We start from the raw sequence: 11,809 nt of genomic DNA, 5'->3' as shown, positions 1-11,809 counted from the left end.
CTGCACCAAGTGGTTGGAATAGAGCTGGGCCAAGGCAGCAATAGTAGGGTGTGCTTATTATTCTCCCCTGCTTTCTTCCCCTTCCTACTCCAGCTGCCAGACTGTGTCTGTGGGGACCTGAGTTGGGACATTGTAGGTATGAGTACTGGGGCTTGTTTTCCCCTGGGAAGGCAGGCAGAGATGAGACTTCGAGGAGAATGGTTGGGGAGCAGAGGGGGTAGCGTCTGAAGAAGAGAAGCCAGGCTCTTGGCCCTGTACCAAACTGGGAGGAGGACCAGTTGGCAAGTGAAGCGCTGGGGGAGGCTCCTCAAACTGACAGTGACTGAGAGTCCATCTGGGACTGTGTCCAGAGAATGGAGCCTGGGTGATGCTAGGTAGGAAAATGGCTGGGATGCTTGCTGATATGTGTTTACCTGGGATGGGCTATAGCAAAGAAGGCTGGGATACATGAGAATCTGAAACTAACAGAAAAGGCTGTTGCCTCTATTTGTTGTGGTGCTGGTGTGCCTAGGCTGTAGCCAGATAATCAGATGACCCAAGAAGTCATTGTGAAGTAATGTGTGTTTATGTGTGTGTGCTTGTTGGAGGCGGGCTATAACTGAAAAGCCATTGGTCTGGAAGCAGTAGGTGTAATGCTGGTATACCCGAGACTGGGTATAGCTAAGCTGTTCTGTGTTGATTTGGTGTAGTTAGGGCTGTAGCTGCATCTACTGTGTAGGTCTTAGGAGATAAAAAGCTGTTGCTAGGAGCCTGTACCTGAGAAGCAGGCTGTTACCTGGCATAAGAGCTGAGCTACTGTTGTATATAGGACTGTAGCTGACATGCTATTGGTCCTGAAGCTATAGCTGTGATGACAGCATTTTGAGGATTGGCTATAGCTAAGATGCTATTGCCCAGGATTGTGACTGGGCTGTTCTTGTGTGCAAGGCTCTCACTGGGATGCTGTTACGCCTGCAGCTAAAGCTCTGAAGCTTGGGTGTAGCTAGGACGCCATTTCTTGGTAATATAGCTGGACCACTGTGTGTGGGGGCTGTAGCTAAGACTCCGTTGTCTAGGAGATGAGGAGCTGTTCCCCAAGATGCTGTTCTGGGAGGTATCATGCTACTGGAGATGGGAGCTGATAGGCTTAGGATGGTCCTCCAATGGCCATTGCTGGGTCAGTGATGGGCTAGGTGGGGGAGGGCAGGTGAGTCCTATCTAGAGGTCTGGGAGATGCCAGCACCCTAAGGTCAGGCTGGAGCTGCTGCTCTGGGGAGGCCTCGGCAGCTGCTCTGCTATGGAGCTCGGAAGCCTGTTTTCATTACTGTTTTAACTCTTTTTTTAACCTTGTTTTTCTCTCGGCTGCACTTTCGTTCACTCATTAATTTTGGTATTTTTCTCACGGTGCCTCAGCCCCTGTCACGGCTGCCATGGCAACAAGAGGCAGTGTGCATAGTGCCAAAATATCTGATCAAAAAATAACCAAAATAAGCAAACACCAGGATGGCTATACTGGGGGCTATGGCCAAAGAAACATTGATGGGTAAGATCCTGGGAATCCTGGGTTCTCAGGAGATTCCTTCTACTCCCTCTCTTCGTTAGGGAAGCTTCCTGAGCCTTCTGATAACCTGGGAGCTTGCTTCCCAAGGGACCTTGTAGCATACTTGCTGGTCAAGTGACAGCTTTTCCTGAGGTTAGTGTATGAGCAGCAAGTACGATCTAAGAGTCTCTATACCTTCCCTAGTGGAATACTTCCACACCCACCCACTCCTCCTTCTTCACCCACTATCTCTCCTCCTTTACTCCTAGCCCATGCTTGGTCATCTCCACTTCCCTCTATTTATAGCCCAAAACCTGATGGGGTGGACTGAGGTGAGAAAATTGCCATCCTCCATACCACCCCACCCACCCCCAACTCCTCAGTGAAGGTGCCTGAGTGGAAAAGGATGTCATAAAAGAACCTGACAGTCCTAGGTCTCTGGCCACCTCTAGTATTGCCTTCCTAGGGGAGGCTCCTGAGCACCCCAAATACTCTAACCCTACTCTTATTTCTTCTCTTATTTCTTATTTCCCCGAGATGTCGTCTCGAATGGTTATGTTCTAAAAGGAAGAGTCTGATGCAAGGAAGGAAGGACCAGAACACTTGGTGTCACCTGCCTCTCTTCCTTTAGCCCCCACTAATGTTCCCTGTGAGGGAGTTTGTCTAAATGTCGGGAACACTGGGAATTGGGGGAATGAGAGGGAACCCTTCAATCATTCTGTTACTGTTCCTATACCCTACTCCTCCTGGAGGAAACCTCACTCCCAACATTCCTCTGGGAATAGCTAGAACTTGTCTCCTGATCTTCATTTTCAGTTTCTTTTCTCCCCTCCCTTCAAGAGCAGTAGTGGCCTTGGCCTCCTGGCAGAGCCTTCCTAGCCTGTTTCCATAGAAACCTGGTAGGTTGTACAGTGCAGGAGTGGGAGGGGAGACAGAAGGAAAGAGGGACCAGGCCTCAAGGGCAGCCCCAGATGAAGGAACATAGGTACTAAGAGAACATGAGGATCTGCTCCGTCCAGAGTGGGACCTGATTTGGGGAGGGGAGGTAAGAGGTAGAAAATGCCTGCTGGGTTCTTCTTGCATGCAGTTAGTCTTGCTGCCTCCTGAGAAGGGGCCACAGAGCTGCCTTCTCCTGGCACAGAGAAAGGGGATCACTCCCCCCCCCATCTTCACCCTTTTAAGATCCTTGTTTACCAGAAACTGCCTGATTGGGAATGACTTTGTTCCCTGGACCCATTAGTCTTTAAGACAGGGACCATAGGACACCTCTCCCCCACCAGCTCCTCATCCTCCCTAGCCCAGCAACTTTGGAATCAGAAGGCTGGGCAGCCCCGGGGGACCCGATGGCCTCTGCTGACCCCATGGCGTGCAGCTCTCAATGGCCTCATTCATGTCTGGGGGCTGAAGGCACCATTGTCGTCCCCCCCGGGGGGGGGGGATGTAGCATTGGGACTGAGGGGAGTCTCGACTCAGAAGAAAGGAATGCGTCTGGAGAAGTTGCCCGCCCCCCCCGGGGGGTCTTCAATCTCAAGGTCTCCACCAGATCTCAGTAGGGACCCTTTCATGACCCCAAGTTGGGTCCCCAGTAGTTCCCAGCAGCCTTCGCGCTTCCCTTGAGGGTGGGGACTGCTGCGGTGTCAGAGAAGGGGCGGGCGGAGTCTGGCCCCACCTCTCTGCATTTGGGAAAACCAGTGCAGGGTCGGGAGCTGTCCAGCACTTCAGATTTGATAGACTGCTAATTCTCCTTGGTGCCATTAGAGGAGGGCGCCCAGAGCCAGTCCTGGTAGCTCAGGAAGTCTTCCTCGCCTACGCTAAGATCGCACGCTACATCTGTCCTAGGTGGGCTTGAATACTCTGAGTGTGGGGATCCCTCGGTGCTCAGAACTGATCTGAGGAGTAACACGCTCCTTTATCTGAGCAGAATTGAAAAATTGAGTGTCAGGAGATTGCTCCTCCGAACCCTGTCTCAGACCTGAGAAGGAAAAAAACAAACAAACAAACAACAAAACCACCCTCGGAGCTCAGGCCTTGCCTCCCCTCCCCCATCTCTCTCTGCCTGTGCCCGCTTTCCTCCTCTCTCCTCCCTCCCCTCCTCTTTCCATCCCTGCTGGGTTGGGGGCTGCTGAATTATCATTTCTCAGTTCTACTAATGCGCTCCCTGCTGCGGGGAGGGATCATAATTCTGGGAGATGATTAAGTTTCAAATTGTTTTTCTTTCTGTTGTTGAAGACGAGGCTTTAATATGGTCCCTCCTCAGTGGGGGGAAACACCCATCTCTCCTTTTAATCCTTTTTTCAGGACCATACCCTTTGGAGTCCTCTCTAGGCTTTTGGGTGTTTAAGGTAGTAAGGGAAGTGAGGGGCATAGACTGACCCTTGACTCAGAGGGGAGTTCATGCAGTGTACTAAAAAGAGTCAGACAAGCAAAAATTCAACACTTGTCTGTGTCCCTTAGTGCCCATGCGATTGAGTTACTTCAACTATCCGAACCCCAGTTTCTTCATCAATTCAGTGCAATCTCGGAGTGTTGGCAAAGATTTAAAATGTTCAGCAGAATGTTTGGCTTATGGTAAAACTCCATAAATGTTGGTAGGATACCCCAGGCTGTTACCCTGTTTCCGGCACCGCCTTGAGTTTGTTCTTTGGTTCAGTAAATGTTTATAAAATGCCTTCTATTTTCCAGGCAGTATGCAACAGACATTAAGTGACCTGTATGCCCCTCAAACACTCTTTCATCCACCTCCTTCCCTCACTTCAGCTTAGCTTCACTCCCATTGTAGCCTGTCTACTTCCGGCTCCACCATCATGACCCCCATTCTGATCTTCCTGCTTTGTTTCTCTGATTGTCACCTGGATTTCTTTTTTCTTCCTTCCTTCTTTCCTTCCTTCCTTCCTTCCTTCCTTCCTTCCTTCATTTAGACAGGACTTCTCTATGCAGTCCTAGTTGTCCTGGAACTCACTATGTAGACCAGTTTGGTCTAGAACTCTGGAGACCCACCTGCTCCTGAGTGCTGGGTTTAAAGGCGAGCGCCACCACATTCAGCTGTCACCTGGATTCCTATCCTTCTAACATACATGCCTCTTTTGTCTTCTCCATCATTGTTCATGTTCCTGAGGCCAGCAGAGTGAAAAGATGAGGAGGGAAGGAGTTTTCAAAGGAAGAGAGAGAATCTTAAGTCATGATTTGTGTGTGTGTGTGTGTGAGAGAGAGAGAGAGAGAGAGAGAGAGAGAGAGAGAGAGAGTCTATAATGTACTATGTGTACCACAGTGAATGTTGAACGTATAACAGACTTCCAAATGTTAACGACTGAACTAGAAACTTATTGGTCTGCTTATCTCCTATAGGAGCTTAGATAGGATTTCTACTGATGTGAAGAGACACCAAAACCACAACTCTTTTCTTCTTTTTTTATTTAATTTTTTTTTCATTTTACATACTAGCCCTGAAAGGTTCAGGCATTATGCTGGCCTACCCCTGTTACCTGGCAGAACAGGCAGTACCCTACCCTGGTCAGCCTAGGGTTCCATGGGAACTAAGTCTGCACACAGGTACAGAGGACCCCTTTAAAAGACAGATCCCTGCCCATTTATGCTCTCTCTACACTCTATACTTCTCTCTCTACACTCTCTACTCTTCTCCTCTGTCTGCTTCTGCTTCTCTTCTCTCTCTCTATGGCGACCGGCCATGGCGGTCAGCCATTAACCATTATCCTCTTCTCTCTTAGTCTCCCTACCCTGCCGGGCCTATAATAATATGTCTAATATGTCGAATCCTGTGTCTCATCTTGCGCACCTTCTTCTTTATTTTTAATTTAAACAAAAGAATAACAAGCCCCAGTTCCATCTCTTTCCCTTTCTCTCCCCATCACCCACCAACCACAGCAACTCTTATAAAACATTTTATTGAAGTGACTTACAGTTTCAGAGGTTTAGTCCATTGTCATCGTAGTGGGACATGGTGTCATGCTACTGGAGAAGGAGCTGAGAGCTCTACATCTTGCAGGCAACAGGAGGTGAACTGAGACACTGGGTGTGGCTTGAGCATATATGAGACCTCAAAGTCTGCCTTCACAGTGAAACACTTCCTCCAATGAGGTCACACCCACTCCAACAAGCCACACCTCCTGATAGTGCCACTCCCTTTGGGGACCATTTTCTTTCAAACCACCACAGGAGCCATAAACCTCTGAAATATGTCTATTTCTTTGGATATCTGTCTCTCTGTCTCTGCCTCTGTCTTCTAAAAATATATTGTTGTTTATTAATCATCTTTTAAAAAATAATTTATTTAACTTTATTTTTGGTATATTGGTGTAAAGGTCTCAAATCACCTGGAACTTGGAGTTAAAGACAGTTGTGAGCTTCCATGTGGGGGCTAGGAATTGAACCTGGTCCTCTTGAAGAGCAGCCAGTGCTCTCAACTGCTGAGCCACCTCTCCAGCCCCTATATGATGTCATCTTTATTAAGATATAACTGAGATTAAAATGCTGATAGTTAGTCAGTCAGTCAGTCAGTTAGTTAGTTGGTTCTTTCAAGACAGGGTTCCTCTGTGTAGCCCTAGCTGTCCTGGTACTCTGTAGACCAGGCTGGCCTTGAACTTAGAGATCTGACTGCTTCTGCCTTCTGAATGGTGGTATTAAAGGCATGTGATTCATGCCCAGCTTAGAATTACTCTGTTCCTCTCTCTCTCTCTTTCTCTCCCCCCTTCTGTATGTGTTCGTGTGTGTGTGTGTGTGTGTGTGTGTGTGTGTGTGTGTGTGTGTGTGTTCGTGTGTGTGTGTGTGTGTGTGTGTGTGTGTGTGTGTGTGTGTGTGTACATGCACCACAGTACACATGTGGAAGTCAGAGGACCACTTGGGGGAGTCAGTTCTTCTCTGCTACCATGTGGGTTCTGGAAATTGAACTCAGATAATCAGATTTGGCGGCAGGCACCTTTACCCACTGAACTATTTTGCTGGCCCAAATTGCACACATTTAGTACATATAATTTGAGGAGTTCAGATGTCCTTGTATCCTCTGAGTGAAAAAGCTTATATTTTACTAATAAGAGAAGCTGATTTATGGCAACTGTTTTTGGTTTTGCAGGCCACAGCTTGTTTGTGTTAAGGACAGTTTCACTGAGCTACATGGCCAGCCCTAGTAACAATGTATATTTAAATTATCTAAATTTAATTTTTATTAACAGGTTTCCCTGTTTCTTTGGGTCTTCATCTCCTTATGAAGGCTCAGGTATCAGACAAAACACTAAATAACTGTATCTAGTTTTCTTCTGTCACTCTGTCTTTTGTTATAGCAATCTGAGCCTTTGACTCAAGCAATGGATTAAAAAATGTCTTATCTTGCCAGGCAGTGGTGGCGCATGCCTTTAGTCCCAGCACTCTGGAGGCAGAGGCAGGCAGATTTCTGAGTTTGAGACCAGCCTGGTCTACAAGAGCTACTTCCAGGACAGCCTCTAAAGCCACAGAGAAACCCTGTCTGGAAAAACAAAACAAAACAAAAAAGTCTTTTCTTCAACACTGGCTTTTATTTGTTTTGTTTCAGTTTGTTTCACTTTATAACTATATGAAGGTTCAGTTCAGCATAGAAAACAGAAACCATTCTAGGTATTTTAAACTGGAGGGAGTTAATTTGGGGAATTAGTGATTCCAAAATAATTGAAAGGACTTGTGGAGTGGACTCCCAGAAGCTGCACCAGAAGAGCTAGATCTGCAAGCTGAAATGGCTCTTACAAGAGGATTTCACGTCTCTAAGTTCTACTTATCATCGAAGACCTGGGGAAATGGCTCAGTGAAAAAAAAGTGTTTGGATGGTCTGAGTTTGATTTCCAGAGCTCACATGATGAAAGGAGAGAAGGACTCCTGCAAGTTGTCCTCTGACCTGCACATGTGCACACACAAATAAGTGACATGTTGTGAAAACAGAAAGCCAGAGATAACAGAAAGGCTTCTTCCTTCTTCCTGCCATCTGATGACTTAAGTGCCCCAATGTTAAGGGATCAGAGACACAGACCAGATCTCTAGACTTCTTGCTAGAAGAAAGCAGGAGCAGAGCACAGTAGCTCTGTGATCCAGCTACTGAGGAGGCTTAAGCAGGAGGACTGTGAGGTTCAAGCTTGCCTAAGTGAGTTCAAGGCCAGTCTCAAATAAAAAGTAGAAAGAATTCAATGTTATAGTACTTGCTCTAGGCTCTAGGCTTAATCTCCAGCTGTGCTCGCATACACGCATGAACACATGCACATATACAGAGAAGGAAGAGGGAACTGGGCCACCTGCCACCTGCCATTGGACTGTCCATCACTAAGTGGGTAATTCGAGGTTGGGACAGGGTGAAAGGATGAGACAGACCAAGTTTCAGCAGCACAAGTTTGGAACCACAATCATCTCAAACCAGTCCCGGCTCTAATTTGGAGCTAAGGAAACCAGGCTCTGAGAATTGCCGGAAGAGCAAAGCTAAAGTACACTGGGGAGAGAAAGGAGCCAACAAGATTATGGCCTCAAAGTTAAGGCTATAATGTTCTTGCTTCCCAGGAGTTATCTAAACGTAATAATCCAGGGCCTTGAGCACAGCGCGTCCCCCCCCCCCCGCCCCGGTAACAATGGCAGCTTCTCTTAACACTATCTGGTTTGCATCTGTGTGTGTGTGGCTCCATGCAGTCCACCTGCCATCTACCTTATGACCATCATTCGGGAACAAGGCCTAGAATTCCCCTGAGACATGTAAAAGAAAAACATTTGGAGTGTTTTCAAAGACTCATCTCAAGCAGGATGGCGAGGAGTCTAGGAAAGTTTTGCTGGAAAACATCAAGGAATTGATGCTTCCCCACTGTTGGTATCTGCTTCCTTCTGAAATAACAGATGTTTGGGCATCTCTCCTCTCCTGAGTCCAGGAGTCAGGAGACAGGTCCTGAGGGTTGTAAGGAAACAGTGGTATCTGCCGGTGTTCCAAATATATCACAAGTCCATTAAACATTATCCTTGTGTGTCTGTTGAGTGAATATAAAAATGTAAGGACATGGGGTGGCCTGGCTCCCTGGTCTCCTAAAGAGCTTTGGGATGGACAGCATATCCTGGGTTTAAAAGACTGGTCTCACAGCTCTGCTATAACTACTCTGTCATTTCTTAGTTGTGTGACCTTAGAACAATTCTACCTTCCTTCTGGGCTTATTCTTCCAGCTATAAAATGGGAGTAATTGTGTACTTATCTCACAAGGTGGTTAAAAAAAAAAAAGGTTGCCTGGGGTGATGATATGTGATAGATGCAAAATAGTGCCTGGTATATACTGAACTCTTGATAGATAGTATCTGTTAGTATTTTTGCAACAATTAACAGTACATGTGTTCTCAGGAATAGATGTCCTTTGTATTAATAACCAGGAAACAACAGGAAAGGGACAGTCTTCATTTGTACATGCTCAGGCACTTTCCGGGGTAATGGGGATCCAGGCCAGGTGAAGATACTCCTTGGAACCTGTTTCCTCCCTCTTAATAGTCTTCCTTTTTATGCCTAGCTCAGTCCCCTGTGGTTCCAATGGGCTTTTAACATGCCACATGGAGGAAGATGACATCCTGGTACTGAGGGAAGGAGGATGTGATATTAAGAGTCGGAAGATCAGCAGAATTTAGAACCATAATCTCTGACCTTTATGTGCCCTATCTCTTTCTCTGTTCTCCTTTCCCCAAACCCTCCAACTTCATCTACGTTTACTGAAGATCTACTCTTTAGCAAGCATTATGCCAGCACTGAGGGTACAGCATAAAAAGCAAGACAGCCCCTAACCTATATAGGCACATGAATAACACCTATAGCAAATTAAACCACACAAGCATTTATTTAATTACAAACATAATAGCTTCATCCAAGGAAAATGATAGGGAGTAATGAGGGTTGATGATGGGAAAACTTGTCCTCCCCTGAAAGTGAGGTACAAACAGGACCAGACTTGAAGAATGATTAAGAATCAGCCAGACAAGGAGAAGGAAGTTCCCTTGGCAGAAGGGAATTCCTGCCAGAATGGTAGATGATAACTTCATGGTGTGTTGCCTTGACCAGAGGTATTTGGTTCTCAACTGGGAACTCCCGAAAGAATAAATATTTAATGATGCCATCTGTGAAGGCATGTGACCTGCTGATAAACTCAGGAGACTTTCTCATTGGATTTCCAGCCAAACCATGTGGCTAAGGAGGTCTATCTCTGGGAATGGGGTGTGTGTGTGCGAGTGAGCAGACATGTGGGTGTTTCTTTGTGACAGTAAACATCAGTGCAGGTATGCATGGCTATATGCAGAGCTATAGTTAATAATTTTGGCATCTGGACCATGCAGCAGAAACATACATTGAAATTCAGGAGCACATCAGCTCCTGAATGGATGAGAGCAGAGAAAGGAGGCAACTCTTCCCACTACATAGAAGCCTCCAACAGTTGGGTTCCATGTCCTCAACACCACACATCCCAGGTCATCCATCCTGACCAAGTGTAGAACACAAACTAGCCAGAACTTCTACAGAAGAAGCATTGGTGTTGAAGGTGAAGGAGGAAAGAAGGCTTTAAAATTTATAATCTTTTGGAAAGTCATTCTTTTAAAATGTTGACCCTCTATATATTTTTTGTCCCTGGGCCCCTGGCGAGTGCAGTTTAACACTGAATGTACACATGCATATATGTGTATTGGTGGTATATGCACCTGCATATACACATGCACATATGTGTGCTGGCAGTATATGTTTGTGCAGAGTGGCAAGAATCCCTGTGAGCACTAGCATTCCCCTACTCTGTCCCACCCAGGGGCTCAGCCCTCCCACCATGGCCATCTCCACTGATCTTATGGTGCATAGAGGCTGGAATGATCTGCAAATCAGGCCTGAGTCCCTTCATATAAGTGACAGACTGAAAATGTACTGACGCAACAAGATAGACAGAAATAATATGCTCACATCCACCTCCATCCCATAAAGCGCGTGGAACCTGGACCCATTGCAGTGAATGAGCTTCAATAATTCATCCCAGCTGCTGATGTGGTATTGACATAAAGCTAATTTAACACTGGAGGAGCTGGGGAAAGTAAGGAGCAATTACGCCTTCACCTGCGGCATGGTCTTTCAGATAGCTCTGGTGCTGTGCAGGAAGCCAACTCCCAAAATAGGAAAAGTGCTAGAGAGGTCACTGACCCCCTTCTCTCCTTGAATACAGTTGACTTCCTGAAGATGTGTTCAGTTTTACCTTGTTCATAATCTGTGTGTGTGCAAGTAGAGGCTAGAGGTCGACCTCAGATGTCATTCCTCAGGAGCTGTCCACTTTGGGTTTCTTGAGACAGCAGCACCTCTCCTTGGCAAGGAGCTTGGTGAAAAGGCTAAACTGGCCACTGAACCTCAGGGAACCTACTGTCTGTCTCTTCCCAGATCTAGGATTATAACTACATGTCACCATGCCCGGATTGTTTAATGTGCATTTTGGAATCAAACTCAGGTCTGGCTCTCTTCCGGTCTCTTTGGCCTCGGCAGCTGAAGCAAGATGACGAAAGGAACGTCATCCTTTGGAAAATGTCGCAATAAGACGCACACGTTGTGCCGCCGCCGTGGCTCTAAGGCCTACCACCTTCAGAAGTCGACCTGTGGCAAATGTGGCTACCCTGCTAAGAGCAAGAGAAAGTATAACTGGAGTGCCAAGGCTAAGAGCGAAGCACTATCGGGACTGGGCCGATGAAGCACCTAAAAATTGTCTGTCGAAGATTCAGACATGTATTCCGTAAAGGGACAACACCTAAACCCAAGAGGGCAGCTGTTGCAGCATCCAGTTCATCTTGAGGATTTCAGTCAGTCATAAAAATAAAATGTTTTGGTTTCAAAAAAAAAAAAAAACCCACAAACTCAGGTCTCATGCTTGCAAGGCAAACACTTTACTGACACGTTATCTCCCATCATCCCCTGATGTTTTTTGAGACAGAATCTCATACAGCTCATACATTTTTTGTTTGTTTGTTTGTTTTTGTTTTTCAAGACTGTAGCTTTAGAGGCTGTCCTGGAACTAGCTCTTGTAGACCAGGCTGGTCTCGAACTCATAGAGATCCACCTGCCTCTGCCTCCCAAGTGCTGGGATTAAAGGTGTGAGCCACCAACACCCGGCTTGCTCATACATTTTTATGTGTTTGAATGTTGAGTCTTAGTGTGTGTGTGTGAACATGTATGTAAGCATATCTGTGTGCAGGTACACATATGTATGCATCTATGTAGAGGCCCAACGTTGGTAGCAGGTACCTTCCTTGATCACTGTCTATTTATTAAGGCAGAGTCTC

General features: G+C 46.5%; 1 pseudogene; it reads left to right on the top strand.

Annotated features, from left to right (window-relative positions):
• The first annotated feature begins 11,026 nt into the window (after nt 1-11,026).
• On the top strand, nt 11,027-11,359 carry LOC100750592 (annotated as a pseudogene).
• The last annotated feature ends 450 nt before the right edge of the window (nt 11,360-11,809 follow it).

Source organism: Cricetulus griseus, chromosome 2 (genome assembly GCF_003668045.3).
Source record: "Cricetulus griseus strain 17A/GY chromosome 2, alternate assembly CriGri-PICRH-1.0, whole genome shotgun sequence".
Classification (NCBI taxonomy): Eukaryota; Metazoa; Chordata; class Mammalia; order Rodentia; family Cricetidae; genus Cricetulus; species Cricetulus griseus.
Note: the sequence above shows the minus strand (reverse complement) of the source record. Positions and strands in the feature narration are given on the sequence as shown.